The sequence below is a fragment of the Bos indicus genome, chromosome 13 (assembly GCF_029378745.1).
Source record: "Bos indicus isolate NIAB-ARS_2022 breed Sahiwal x Tharparkar chromosome 13, NIAB-ARS_B.indTharparkar_mat_pri_1.0, whole genome shotgun sequence".
Taxonomy (NCBI): domain Eukaryota; kingdom Metazoa; phylum Chordata; class Mammalia; order Artiodactyla; family Bovidae; genus Bos; species Bos indicus.
In genome coordinates, this window is record NC_091772.1 from 25,071,548 (window position 1) to 25,087,268 (window position 15,721).

The following is a 15,721-nucleotide window of genomic DNA, read 5'->3' on the forward strand; positions in this document are numbered from 1 at the left end:
GTTTCTCCTGTGTCTACTGTTTCTTAATTGCTTTCAGTCCCAAATGCCAAAGTGACATATTTTAGAGAAGCGTGTCCTGATCCCCTTCAATTCCTTTCCACAGCTTATCAAAGCAGACATGAAATAAGTAAGACAGGAAAAAGGGACTCTTCTCATGTTAACTTTCAAAGTCAAACTTATATTTCAGTTGTTTCATTTCCTTTGAAATTTCTCAGCACTCACATTCTTAGAACTAAGTGCTTCCATGACATGATATACGTGTCACTTTTTCCTTTAGACTTGATATTTTTGTTCTATGTTTTTATAACATACATAAAGGCTACCTTATGAAGAAGTCTTTTGGTGTTTTGGGATAAATGTGGCATTTTTTTTTTAAAAGAGTATTTCCTTTTAACTATCCTAAATTTACCCCTTTATTTAAATTATAAGTCAGGTGTTACTTTGGAGGAGTTTCTTCCTGTCATTTTTATTTATTTATTTATTTATTAGATAATTTGTCCAATGCACATAGGTGGCATTGGAGTCTTTTTCTTTCTGTGCTAAGTCTTAGTTGCGGCATTCAGACTCTTAGTTGTGGCATGTAGGATCTAGTGCCCTGACCAGGGATTGAACCCAGGTCCCCTGCACAGGGAGTGCGGATTCTTAGCCACTGAAATACCAGGGAAGTCCTCTACTAGCGTTGTCTAGCTATTTGGGGCTCCGTTATCTGAGGAATTCATCTGATAGTCTGTCATCTAGTCCTTCAGATTTTCAGTGGTTGTTTGAACAGTTACATAAATTGTCTCTTGTTATTAGACTGCTCACATTTTGCTCCCTTGTGTCTCTTTAATATCAACTCTGCTTTTTTCCCCTTGCTCTCTGTATCTTGGAGTATTGCTTTCCAAAGCTGTGAGCCAAGGACAGCCTGCATCAAAGTCCCCTGAGTCACTGTTGAAAAGGTATATTTGGGGACTGATCATGGATCAGCCAATTCGCTTCCTGGCAATTTTTCTGCACAGGGAAGGTTATGAATCACTAACCTAGACAGCACATCACTTATTCATATATGCATTCAACCACTATTTAAGAAGAAATTAGATGCTAGGTACCTGGGATACGGGTTTCTTAGGAGATAACAGTGGTAAAGAACCCACCTGCCAGTGCAGAAGACGTGGGTTCAGTCCTGTGTCGGAAAGATCCCCGGGAGGAGGAAATGGAAACCCACTCCATGGAAAGCCTATGGACAGAGGAGCTGGTGGGCTACAGACCGTGGAGTCACAAAGAGTCGGACATGACTGAGCAACTGAGCAAGTTGGAATTTCTAACCTAGTTTGAGAAACAGACAGTGAACAGAGACTTAACCATATGATGTGAGTTATAAAGGGGAGATGTAAAGAGTTGTGGGAATACCTAAGAGGGGACCTGATCTGGCAGGGGCAGGGGGCAAGGACTACTTACTGAGGATGTAGAGTGAGATCTGAAGGAGGAGCAGGATCTGGCTTGCAGAGGGTGGAAGCAGGAGAGGGGCAGGAGGAAAGCACAGCGAAAGCTCCGAGATTAGTTCCTCTTTGGAGGGGCAGGGAGCATCATGACTTGTGGCCTCAGGCAGGAAAGCGAGAGTGACAGGAGGAACAGCTGGAGACAGACCAAGTGGCCAGATCGTGCGAGACCTTGAGGCTGAGCACTTTGGAACTTATCCCAAGGGCGGCTGGAAGCAGTCAGGGATCAGTTTTGTCTTTCAGATCATTTGGAGTCTGGATGGAGCAAGAGCGTATCTGCAGGGGCTCAGTGGGAAAGTTTTGCAAATGTCTAAGACAGGGAAGATGATGGGTTTGTCCAGGGTGGTGCCTGGAAAATCCCATGGACCGAGGAGCCTGGTGGGCTACAGTATAGGGTCGCTAAGAGTCAGACACGACTGAGCGACTTCACTTTCACTTTTCACTTTCATGCATTGGAGAAGGAAATGGCAACCCACTCCAGTGTTCTTGCCTGGAGAATCCCAGGGACGGGGGGAGCCTGGTGGGCTGCCGTCTCTGGGGTCGCACAGAGTCGGACACGACTGAGGTGACTTAGCAGCAGCAGCAGCAAGACAGAAAAGATGATGGGTTTGTCCAGGGTGGTAGTGGTAGGGTGTATTCAAATGCTACTTAGGAGATGGATAAGGTGGGATTTGCTTATTCATAGTATTTTGGGGTTAATGGGGTGAAAGAAAGGGAACTATAAGGGATGTCTTTCATTTTTGTTTTGGTAACAGTAGTTGAAGTCATGTAACACTGAGAGACGGAAGGGCATGAGGGTACAATTACCAAGTTCAGTTGCAGGTATACAGATTTTGAAATACCTCTGAAATAATCAGGTGACCCCCATCATGTACTTTTTCATAGTTCTTATGGAAGAAGTGGAATTTAAATGGGCTTTGAGAGAATGGTGGAAATAATTAGCACCAACGGGGATCCGGTTAGAAGACCATAAGTATGTTTTTGCATCAAAGGGGTTTCTTTGTGTCTTTTTTCTTACTTGGTATTTGGTGTTCAGCTGAGTTCTATATTTTTTCAATTCATCTTCAAAAGTGACTCATTTCTCTAAGGAGATTATGATGGCTTTGTTCATTTTAATTTTGTTTCATTTAAGAAGTGGTTTGGAGTCAGTAGGACTCTTTGGCTATATTTGTTTGTTCCTTTGATGGAGGACACGCTTAATAAAGGTGGGCGTGTTCTTTCAAGTTAACCTGTAAATAAAACCTATATTTTTCTTAACTTGACATATTAACCAGTTACAGATGAGCTCAAATATACTGGAAGATATGATAGAACTTCCATGAAGAGAACAAATAAAAACAAGGACTCTGTCACTTTGTACCAACATCATGGTTCTGCTGGAGAAAATTCAGGTCCAGTGACAGATGTTAAGAGACTATTTGCAAGAATGAGTTGGTCTTTAATGGCCGTGTCCTTTAGTGTGCAGTACTTTACATTTGATGAGTATTCACATATAGCCTAAGAGAGGACAATGGAAGGCTGTGGATTCTCCTTTTACACTCTGACTTTCCTTCCCTTTTTCTGTTCATCATCTGTTCTCATTTATCTTCACAAAGAGAATATGGAATAAAGAAGCAATGGGGCTAAATTACTCTCTGTGTCTTAAAAATAATTACCCTCAGATCATTATTCTCTCAGTTTCAAAAATTACACGAAAAGCTTTAAACTATGCATGTAAAAATAGGTCATTTGGTTGGTTCTGCATTCCTGGATGAGAAATGTCCCCACACAATTCCTGTGCCATTCTCATCTCGCCTCTATTTGGTTATTCTTAGCGACAGGGAGCTCCCCCTCTATTTTAGGAATCAACCGACTTTGTTACTAAATCCAATTAGACAGAATATCTTTCCTCTAATGATTCAAAATGAACTCACTTGCTGACAGTGGTTCTGCACCTCGCAGCAACACAGAAGAAATCTATTCTATATTCCCCGTGACAACCTTTCAAATGTGTTAAGACAACTACGGTGTCTCCACCAGCCTTCTCTGCAAACAAAATAGCTCCAATTCCCTCAAATGCATTTCTTACAAGGCTCAGTTTCTACATCGTTCACCATCTTTATAACAACATGTCTCCTCTGGGCCCTCTCCAAGGACGATCACTCCCTTCTAAATGACAGCCACCCTGACCAGGGTGGTGTCTGCTGGGACAGCTGCCCCTTACTTGTTCTAGTGTTTATGTTTAACGACAAACTCTTTCGTTTGAAACAGAGGACAGTGAGTGGAGACCCAGGGCTGCACGGGGTGTCTGTTGATTTTAGAACTCGGAGGCATTCGACGGTAGGTGGAACATTTATGTTTGGTTTATAACAGAGTGGTTTTTCATTTGTGGGACTTGAAATGTGCTGATGAATTCCGGTGGAATGACTCGGTAATAAATGGGAGGAGTTTTAAATTCCATCAGAGTAAAATGGGAAGATATTTCCCTTTTTCACTTTTTATGTGGCAGTTGTACCTTAATCTGCTTTTAGGCACAGCTGTTATAACAGATGTGGTTTTAGATGCTATCTTCCTTTTTTTTTTTTTTTTTTTAGTATACCTAGCAAAATCCTTTTCATGAAGAGCTGTTTATGAAAGCCCAGATCTTTTTTCTAATGCAAATAAGCTCCCATTTGTATAGTATATTCAGACTGTCACCCACACTGACTAAGCACCTTCCAAGGACACAGTCTGCTAGTTCTCTGTCATGGAGGCCTCGTATGGAACCAGTGCTCCTTCCTGGCTTCCAGAAACATTCAATATCCTGACTGCCATCAGGGAAAGGTTTCCAGCTAATTGGGAGGTCACTGGCCAGAAGAGTAGGTTTGATGGAAACAGAAAAATTGGCCACATAGCTGGGAGTATTAGACTCAGAGCCAGGAGCAATGAAACATTGTACTTTTTCCTAATTAGCCTCATTTCTATTTGGGACCCCCAACCCCACAGACAGTTATTTAAATAAGAAGGAAATCCCAGATGTGCTGGTGCAGCCTGCTCTTGGTTCATAGAGGGGTAAAAAGTATGTTAACTCAGAGAAAAAAGTACTTCTCTCATTCAGTTCAGTTCAGTCGCTCAGTCATGTCTGACTCTCTGCAACCCCATGAACCGCAGCACGCCAGGCCTCCCTGTCCATCACCAAATCCCGGAGTCCATCCAAGCCCGTGTCCATTGAGTCTGTGATGCCATCCATGTGTACCCTTTATAAAATAGGCATTTCTGTGTGCATATTTGAAACTGACCTAAAATGAAACAAGAGAGCTTCAAGAAGAGGTTCCCCTTCCAGCCTCTGGTCTCCATTTATCTATGATCTAAAAGGGGACATGGGACATCCCTGGTGGTCCATTGGTTAAGACTTCTTCCAGTGCAAGGGTTACGGGTTCAATTCGTGGTTGGGGAGCTAAGATTCCCACATGCCAAAAAGCCAAAATATAAACAGAAGTGATAATGTAACAAATTTGATCAAGACTTTCAAAATGGTCCACATCAAAAAAAATCTTTAAAAAAATAAATATGTAGAAGGGACTCCTGGGCATCACCATTTCCATGATTGTCACTGATGTAAAAGTCTTTACCCTTGTTCTCTGAGCCCATAAAACTTCAGGTAAGACCACAATTTTGAATAATGTTGATGCCCCCCAAAAGATACGCCGTATGTTAACCCTATAGTATAAGGAATTCCACTGAAGTAAAAAGTTACTTCAAGTGCATGTACCATGACACTACTCAGTTCTCTTTAGTTGGTAAATTTTCATTAGATTCTCCTCCAAGACATTCTTTTTAACATTCACCTTGGAAGTCCTAAAGCTCTTCCTTGTGATGGTTATTTTATTATTTTTAATTTATCTTAGAAAATAACCTGTAGCAATATTATTCAGCCATGACAAGGAAAGGAATCCTGCCATCTGCAATTACATGGTTGGGTCTGGAGGGCATTATGCTAAGGGGAATGAACTAGACAGAGAAAGGCAAATCCTGTATGATCTCACTGGTATGTGGAACCTAGAAAAGCCAAACTCATAGAAACAGAGTGGAATGGTGGGTGCCAGAGTCTGGGATGGAGGAAATTGGGAGATGTTGTTAAAGGTAAAGACTTACAACTGGAAGAATAAGTCTTGGAGATCTAATGCACAGATAGTAATTATAGTCCACAATATCATATTATAAACTGCCAAACTGCTAAGAGACTGGATCCTTAAGTACTCTAACCATCAGAAAGTAGTGATAATTATGTGATGCACATGATTATTTAGAAAAATAAGAATGCTAATCCATACATCTATTACCTGACTTGCAATGGCACCCCACTCCAGTACTCTTGCCTGGAAAATCCCATGGACGGAGGAGCCTGGTAGGCTGCAGTCCATGGGGTCACAAAGAGTCGGACACGACCGAGTGACTTTACTTTCACTTTTCATTTTCATGCACTGGAGAAGGAAATGGCAGCCCACTCCAGTGTTCTTGCCTGGAGAATCCCAGGGATGGGGGAGCCTGGTGGGCTGCCGTCTATGGGGTTGCACAGAGTCGGACATGACTGGTGTGACTTAGCAGTTAGCAGTACCATCTTTAAGAAATGTCTTTTGATCTTTAATGTAAAAAACAAAAAAATCAACTTAACAAAACAAAAACAAAAAAAATCAACTTCTCTTAATATGTACTCTTAAGTTCTAGTCTCTCTCCCCTCCACTTCCCAGGACATGTTAGCAATATTGTTATTTTCAATGGCCATTGTTCACAAAATTCGCATTCCAAAATTATGCTTTTTAGTACCAGATGGACTCTGTCCTCAAGGCAGCTCTTTGACTCCAGTTTTTTCAATCCTCTCTTGGTCTGGTGTTCCAGTATTTCTTCAAAAAGGCTTACAGAAGTTATTTTCCTGACTTCTTGAAATTGAAAATCCTTTGCCTTTGTACTTGAATGACAACACTGAGTGGAAAATTCTCAAGTTGCACTTGACACCTCTGAAGCCTTTGTGCTGTCGCCATCTGCCTTCCAGAGTTGACTTTTCCTTCAGGATCTATTTGATCTGCATCCATTTTTTTCTTAGCCTGCATTTCAATCTGCACATTCACGACTTATTTCAGAAAAGCTTTTTGAATGATCTCTGGACATAATTACACCTTTTTCTTGTCCTCGGTCTTCTCCAGAGACACCTATTATACACAAGCTGGATCTCTTTGGGTTTCCTCAGCTATCATTTTTTTATCTAACCACTTTTCATTCTTGTTTCCCCAGCTCATTTTACTCCATTTTCTCAACTCCACACTGCACTCAGATGATGTTTCTAGCGCCGTAACCTCCTCCGGTTTCTTTCCTCCAGCACTGTCTCAGTTCTGCTGTTGTTCAGTCGCTAGGTCGTGTCCAGCTCCTGGACTGCAGGAAGCCCGTGTCTCAGTTCTAGGACAGCTTTATTTATGTGCCTTGGAAATTTTTCTCACAACCCTGATCTGTCAGCCTGCTGTCTTTAGGAACTGTTCATAAACAGTTTCTGAAAACTTGATTATGGATCCAAGTTTTCACTTAGTTTTTCCTATCCTGAACTTCCTCCCTGGCCACACAGTGTGGGCTCACTAAGCCTCTTTCTCACGTTCTTTTCTCTTTTATATTTGCTCACATAACTTTTTGTAGCTGACTGAACTCATCATAATTAATCCCCTCATAGTTCCCTCCCGCCAGGTCATCTATTTCCTTTCTCATTCTGGAAGGTCCTCAGCTTCTAGAATATATCATTGTTTCTGTGTGTCTGTCTCCCTTCACTATTTAATAAGTTCTTTGCCTTTTAGCTGTCCCTTCTCTAATTAATACATTCTTACTTTTTAACTGTTTCTACCCAATTATGAAGGAACCCCTATCAGCAGAGAAACCAGAAAAAGTGCCCTTGGGAATTCAAGGGTGTAACCCTGATGGGGGCGCTGGGGAAGGGGTGACCTCGTGCATGCAATTTCGTCGAAGTCCATTGTTTTGTCTTAAAAATAAAGCAATATTTTTATTCAACTCCATGATATCTGCGTTTGTTTTTAAAGTTTGTTTGAAGTGTTTTAAATTACTTTGCTATTCCCCCACCCACCTCTAATCTTGGAGTAAAATTGAAGCCTCCAAGAGATACGCCATAATAATAATAATGAGGCTTCAGAAACTTTCTAAGATGCCATGGGGGGGATCCTCATGGGTGTGAGGATCGTAGTCATGAATAAATAACATGTTTTAAAGGGTCCTTCATTTGCATCTTTGAGTCTCTGGCCTCTGACACAGGACCAGGTGCAGATTTAGCAGTCAGTAATTGTTTCTGGAATTGATTGGCATTGAAGTTGCAAGATTTCTTCACTCAGTTCGGCAGCTGCTGGTGTATGTTCTGGATGTTTCATGGTACTTTTCTAACTAAAATGCAATTGTCCTTTGTCTTGAAGAAAAGACAGAGATGAGGCTTTAAAGAACCAATTCTTTTATAACATGTGTTTATACTTTGATCATCAGGAGTCAGCTATTTAAGTAGGTGTTTTCTGGTGGTTCCTTCCAGCTTCCAGGAGATGAGACACTGTCTTGAGCCTCAGCAAAGAAGTACCATGGACTGTTTGAGAACCTGGGCTCTGCAGTCAGAATGCCTGATTGCAAACCCTGACATCACCCCTGGTGGCTGTGTGTCTGTGGGCTTCTTACTTGACCTGTTCAAGGCTTCATTTTCCTCATCTGTAATATGGGGATGGTACCTACCGCATCACGTTGTTGAAAGGGATAAATAATGCCACCTATGAACGTGAGTTGGTGGTGGACAGGGAGGCCTGGCGTGCTGCAATTCATGGGGTCGCAAAAAGTTGGACACGACTGAGCGACTGAACTGACTGGCTGACTGACTGATGAAAACATTAACATAAATCATGAGACAAAATACTCTATCTTTAAAATGCAAATTTTTTTATTACTAAGTAGTTGGCTGAAGGGGTAGAGAGATCATAGGATGAGCTCAAAATATTTTGTCTAGAAATATTTTTATAATGTGACCCAGAGACTAGGAAGCAGCTCTGGACAATAATTAATTGTCTTGGTGTAAAACTTCAACATTCCCACTATGGATATAATAATTTAAAGTAATCTTGCACCCCCACCCTTCCCCCATACACACATGCATATACAGTCTTACCCAGCAATAGTAAAATAGCAGAGGAAGGTTTTGCTTGGTAGAGGAAGGTCACATGCTGCAGCCATTTCTCATCTTTTTCTTCTTCTTCTCTTTTTTAATCTTTATTCACTTGGCTGTGTCGGAGAAGGCAATGGCACCCCACTCCAGTACTCTTGCCTGGAACATCCCATGGACGGAGGAGCCTGGTGGGCTGCAGTCCATGGGGTCGCTAAGAATCGGACATGACTGAGCGACTTCACTTTCACTTTTCACTTTCATGCATTGGAGCAGGAAATGGCAACCCAGTCCAGTGTTCTTGCCTGGAGAATCCCAGGGACGGGGGAGCCTGGTGGTGCTGTCTATGGGGTCGCACAGAGTCGGACACGTCTGAAGCGACTTAGCAGCAGCAGCATTCGGCTGCATCGAGTCTTTAGTTGTGGCATACAGGATCTTCGTTGCCCCATTTGGGATCTTTCATTGTTGCACTCAGGCTTCTCTCTAGTTGGGGCACTTGGCATGCGGGATCTCAGTTCCCTGACCAGGAACCTGTCCCCTGCTTTGGAAGGCAGATTCTTAACTACTGGATCACCAGGGAAGTCCCTCATCTTTTTCTTCCAAAGCCAGAATTTTCCAGAACAGGTGGGCATGCACAGGATTCTGAGCCACCTAGTCACTGTAGAGTGGTGAGCAGCTCTGGACTCAAGGCTTTAGAAGTTACCTTCAGAGCCTTCCCATGGCAGGACTGCCCTGGCTGACAGCCATAAGAAGCCCCAAAGTTTCTCCTACCCACAGATTTCCCTATCCCCCCATATGTCCTGGGAAAGCCCAGAGATATCTAGGAATTCCAAAGTTAGAAGAGCCACTGAAAGTATCATATTTAAGGCTAGGCAGGCTGCCGATTAGTTATGTTTTTTAACATCTTCCCATCTTTTGGCATCTACTCCAGGAAAGTCTCTCTAGTTAGCTACCATATGGATAGAATCTATAAGAAAACACTATATAATCTGTATCACTTAAGTGAATAGGTGATTTCATGCTAAGGAAAGGACCATAAGCATGTTTTTGTCATGCAGTCTTCTTAAAAAGTTATCCAACAACCTTGCCCTACTGTTTTTTTCCTAGCACAGTTTTACTCTGTTTAATATGATTTCAAGACCTGCATTTTCCCCCAAACTTTAAACTTTTTATTTTGTATTGGGGTATAACTGATTAACAGTGTTTCAGGTGAACAGTAAAGGGACTCAGCCATATGTATATCTGTATTCATTCTCCCCTAAATACTCCTCCAATCCAGGCTGGTACATAACATTGAGCAGAGTTCCATGTGTGATACAATATGTCCTTGTTGGTTATCCATTTAAAATATAGCAATGTGTACATGATCTTCCAAAAGTCCGTAATTATCCCTTCCCTCTGGCAACCATGATTTTGTGTTCTAAGTCTCTGAATCTCTTTCTGTTTTGTAGGTAAGTTCATTTGTATCATCAGGGCTTCCCTGGTGGCTCAGACAGTAAAGCATCTGCCTGCAGTGCTGGAGACCCGGGTTTGATCCCTCGGTTGGGAAGATCTCCTGGAGAAGGAAATGGCAACCCACTCCAGTATCCTTGCTTGGAAAATTCCATGGATGGAGGAGCCCGACAGGCTACAGTCCATGAGGTCCCAGAGAGCAGGACACGACTGAGCAACTTCACTTTCATTTCTGTCCTTCTTTTAAGATTCCATATATAAAGGATGTCATACGGTATTTCTTTTTCTCTGACTTACTTCACTCAGTATGACACTCTCTAGGTCCAACCATGTCCCTGCAAATGTCACTACTTCATCCTTTTTAATGACTGAGTAATATTCCTTTCTGTATATGTACTGCATCTTTTTCATCCATTCCTCTGTCTGTGGTCATTTAGGTTGCTCCCACGTCTTAGCTGTTGTTAAATAGTGCTACAGTATATTGGGGTTCATGGATCCTTTTGGATCATGTTTTTTCTCCAGATACATGTCCAGGAATAGGATTGCAGGGTCATACGGTAGCTCCATTTTTAGGTTTTTAAGGAGCCTCCATATTGTTCTCCATAGTGGCACGGAGTGAATTTTCAGGAATCTTAATTATAAGCCTTCTGTGTTAACTAGTCTTGAGTACAAGTGTTTGTGCTCAGCTGTAGTCACCATCCTAAACCTTGAGGGGTGGGTGGGGAGTCTCTAGTTCCTACAGAACGACTCAAAGACATCATTTAGATTGTTATGTTTATCCCTCGAGGAGGAACTTGTTGTTGCTCAGTCACTAAGTTGTGTCTGACACTTTGTGACCCCATGGACTGCAGCATGCCAGGCTTTCCTGCCCTTCACTATCTCCTTGAGTTTGCTCAAATTCACCTCCATTAAGTTGGTGATGTTATCTAACCATCTCATCCTCTGTTGCCCTCTTCTCCTTTTGCATTCGATCTTTCCCAGCATCAGGGTCTTTTCCAATGAGTCAGCTCTTTGCATCAAGTGGCCAAAGTATTGGAGCTTCAGCTTCAGCATCAGTCATTCCAATGAATATTCAGGGTTTATTTCCTTTAGGATTGACTGGTTTGATTTCCTTACTGTCCAAGAGGCTCTCAAGAGTCTTCTTTAGCATCACAATTCGAAAGGATCAATTCTTCAGCATTCAGCCTTTATGGTCCAATTCTCACATCTGTACATGACTACTGGAAAAACCATAGCATTGGCCATATGGACCTTTGGTGGCAAAGTGATGTTTTTGCTTTTTAATACATTGTTTAGATTTGTGATAGCTTTCCTTCCAAGGAGCAAGCGTCTCCTAACTTCATGGCTGCAGTCACCACCGTCTGCAGTGATTTTGGAGCCCAGGAAAAGAAAATCTGTCACTGCTTCTACTTTTTCCCCTTCTGCTTGCCATGAAGTGATGGGACCAGATGCCACGATCTTAGTTTTTTGAACGTTGAGTTTTAGGCCAGCTTTTTCACTCTCCTCTTTCACCCTCATTGAGACTCTTTAGTTCCTCTTCACTTTCTGCCATTAGAGTGACATCATCTGCGTATCTTAGGTTATTGATATTTCTCCTGTCAATCCTGATTCCAGCTTGTGAGGAATGAGGAGAAACTAGAACTGTGTTTTATCACCGAACTGTTGTCATTACTTTTCTCGTTTAAACTGCTTTTCCTTTGTTTCTGCACTGCCTCACCTCCCTAATTAGTTACTGCCTACAGCTGCTCTTTGGAACTCAGGGAGGGCCTAGGAAACTAAAGCCTTTTTCTACAAACTAGAAATGGGGATACGGATGGACTTTGGTACCTGAAGGGCCCTTCAGGGTCCTGCTCCATTTCAATCTGGAAGGAATATTGGCTGCAAAGCAATAGACGTCTGATTCAAGATTTTATGGGACTTCCCTGGCTGGCCGATGGTTAAGACTCCATGCCTCCACTGCAAGAGGCACGGGTTTGATCCCTGGTCAGGGAACTAAGATAACACATGCTGTGCGGCACTGCCAAAAAAAAAGAAAAGAATTTATGCCAGTGACCAGTTTAAATAGCTCCTTGGCAGTGTCCCTCCAGGATTGAAATGCTGAGCCAGGAGGGTCCTGGCTGTCATACAGCTTGCCATCTGTCCTTCTGAGTGATAAATGCAGCGTGAGAAACTTCTTCCTCATCTTCTTGGCTGTCAGGTCACGTCATACTTGCCCTCCTTTCGCTACAGGGGAGAATTCACTAAATCTCTGCCATCTCACCTGACCAAGAATGAGGGCTTAAATTGGCTCTCCTTGAGGAAATAAGTGTGCTGCTAATCTAGATAGCTCTGTCTATGTCAACAGTAGATGAGAAAAAAGGTTTGAGCCTTAACATTTGAAGTATGAGAGTAGATCTCAGCTCTCAAAGAAGGGCATTTGTTTTGTCTCCAATTTTTCCCTCTTCTGTGTTTTCGTTGTAGAAAGAACAGTCACGTACATGTACTTTGCTTTGTTGTTTTAAAGAGAATTTTTAAACTTGGTTAGAAAAAAAAAAAAAAGAGAATTCCATGGCAATCCAGTGGTTAGGACTCCACGCTTCGGGGCACAGGTTCCATCCCTTCTCGGGGAACTAAGATCCCACAAGCCTTCTGGCCCCACCAAAAAAAAAGAAGAAGAAGAAGAAAAAGGATTATACCACAAAAGGAATCCTAGCAGAGGCAGCATCGCCTGGAGGGGCTTTCTGTGCTCTACAGCTTATGTGAATTTGAATCCCAGTTCCTCCTCTTCCTAAGGGTGTGAGCTTTGTGGAGCCAGTGAATGTCTTGTTATAATAATAATACCTTCTTCCTAGGACTGTAGTGAGGATTACATTTGAAAACACATTTAAAGAGTTTAGAATAATGACTAACACATACTAAGGGATAGTTTGTCATTTTTTTTAAAGGCCCCACTCTCCTTACTGATGTATGTATGTATGTGTCGTCACTCAGTCGCGTCCGACTCTTTGTGACCCCATGGACTGTAGCCTACGAGGCTCCTCCGTCCATGGGATTTTCCAGGCAAGAGTACTGGAGTGGGTTGCCATTTCCTTCTCCAGGGGATCTTCCCGACCCAGGGATTGAACCCAGGTCTCCTGCATTGTAGGCAGATGCTTACTGAAGTTCTGAACAAATTAAGAGGCAAATGAAAGAGTAAGACAAACTGAGACTAAAATATTAGCTTGGTTCATTAACAAAATGGATGCTAAAATACAGCCTAGGGTTAGGGCCACAGTGGGCTGCAGCCCAGAATGAGGCCAGCATTCCCCCCAGTTTCAGACACATGTGGACCATCTCAGCCCTTCCAACATGGGGGCCCACTGAGAGACAGTGTTAGACTAGGCAAGCCCCGTTCCTCTCTGGGAAAGAGTGAGGAGCTGAGGAGATGGTTGGGGGGAAATCCTGCCTTCTGGAAAGTCAGGGAGTGGGAGACATGCCTCCCTGCCAACATATCCTTGGTCATGAGCAATGACAGTTCAACTGTGGACCCTTCACTTTTAGCCTGTGTCATTATATAGTTGACCTGAACAAATGCTTCTGAAGGCATCAAAGAAGGAGTGCTGTGTCTTTTAATGTTTGTTTTCATTAAAAACCTCCAAGGAGAGGACTTCCCTGGTGGCCCAGTGGTTAAGACTCTGAACTTCCAATGCATGGGGTACGGGTTCCATCCTTAGTCACCCACATGCATGCAGCCAAAAAAATTAAAATGAAAAATCTCCAAGGAGACTATAAAGAACTTTCCATCCTTTCCAGGAGACATTCCCCACCAGTCCTGGCCTTTGTTTTCACCCTCTGCTCTCTTCCTGATGCAGGGGTCTGTAGCGTTCACTGCGGCCACACTTGTTCTCTCCTCCCTCCTCATCCCTCCACAGTCCTCAGGGCCCAGGGCAGTGTGGGCATCATACCATTTCCCCAGATCTCATGACCTTTCTTACTCCACTGAGAGGCCAGAGGGAGACCGGGTGAGTGTCAGGAGACCAGAGCAGAAGCAAGGGCTGATCCTTGGACCTTTCTGGACCACACTGTCTTCACTCTTCATGCTGTTTCTACTCCCAGATTGGTGAATGTGTTATTTCATTCAATTTCAACAATCACTTAATAAAAACCGGAGATCAAGGAGAATGAGGCGGGCCCACCCCTCCCTGCAGGGTCACCCTCTGGGGCCTACGCACCTTGCCAGGCGGCACCCCACCCCCACCCCCGCCTGGAGCACTCTCTCCAGGTTGTTCCCGGTGCTCCCTCCTCTTGCTTTTTTGGGCCCAGAAAAGGTCAGGTCCCAGTGCCGACTGTGGCCTCCCTTGGGGGCCTGTGTTGAGCCCCTCCCACCCCTGTGGAAATACCTCAATGGCTTCATTAAGCCCTCCTCGTCTTACCATTTCAGAGACCTGCTGTCTCCAGACCCTGCCTGAACGAAATGTTAGGCAGATGGCCCAGGAGCATGTATCCTTGTTTAGACTGAAACCCAAGTCCTTGCATGATGGCTCTGAGCCTGCCAGCCGCCCCTGTCTCTGCACCAGGAGCACCAGGCTCTGTGTGCCTCCCCCCCCCCCCGTCCTGAAGGCTCTCTGGGTATCAGCGGTGGGGGTGGAGACAAGAGTTTTTCTCTAGGGCATCCACCAACAGAAAGGTGGCTAAAAACCGAGGAGGAAGGAGAAGCCAGAGGGCAGGAGAATCAGTAAAGGGATGACTGAAAGTGCTCCCAGGGAAGTAGGGATGCTAGAAAATCTGATAGTACCAAGGTGGGTGAGGAAGTGAGGAGGAGAGGCCGCTGAGAAATAAAATGGGCCTGAAAGGGAGCCATGGGAGATTTTTTTCCTTAACAGCAAAGAACTAGGGCTTTGTTGATTATATTATTTTAGGAATATGTAATTATGTTGAGTTTCTTTGACTAGCTGGTCAGTGTTCTAGACCTGGAGAACACAGAGAAGAGCTGCGGACCAGAGGGAGGCCCGGGAGGGAACCTGAGGGGCTGGGAAGCTAGTACAGCAGTTTCTATCCTTGCTTTTCTCCCATATATAGGAACCTACAGAATGACCAAAGTTGTCCCCTCCCTTCCGGCCCCCACTGAGCATCACTGATCCCATGGCACACACAACAACCAACCTGAAGTGCTAGGCAGGCGTGATAAACCACATCACCACTCAGGGATGCGGGGCCCTAAGAGCACTGAAAAGGAAGCAGAAGGTAACATTCAAGCAGGACCTTGAATAAGGAGCGTAATCTGGGTGGTGAAGCGGGCTGAGTAGCCCGGACAGAGGAGGTGGCGTGAGCTAAGGCAGATGAGCGAGGCACCTGGTGAGTGCAGGAAGAATTAGCACCCTTGCACTCCATACAGGAAGGGTGGCTGGATTCAATAAAAATAATAGGTTGACCCCCACACTGGGGCAGATTTACATTTTAGACTATTTATTGGGATTTCTCTGGTCCAGTGGTTACGACTCTGCACTCCCACTGCAGAGTGCACAGGGTCAGTCCCTGGTTAGGGAGCTGAGATTCCACAGGCCTCACAATATGGCCAGTATATAAATATTCATTGCTTATTTGAAACTCAGATTGGACTGAGCACCCTGTATTTTACCTGGCACCCCGACCTGACCTACCTGCCTCTGGGCACACCTCCTAGCCG

General features: G+C 43.9%; 1 protein-coding gene across 2 annotated transcripts in view; it reads left to right on the top strand.

Moving 5' to 3' along the window:
- Nucleotides 1–15,721, top strand: part of KIAA1217 (KIAA1217 ortholog) — a 436,407-nt gene that overhangs the window by 58,825 nt on the left and 361,861 nt on the right. Inside the window, exon 1 of one of the 2 annotated variants that reach the window (XM_070802062.1) lies at nucleotides 3,778–3,797. The exons of the other annotated variant lie outside the window; for it this stretch is intronic. The gene's annotated coding sequence lies outside the window, so the exon portion shown is untranslated. Of the gene's footprint in view, nucleotides 1–3,777; nucleotides 3,798–15,721 lie in introns of those variants that run through there. 2 annotated transcript variants of the gene reach the window in all.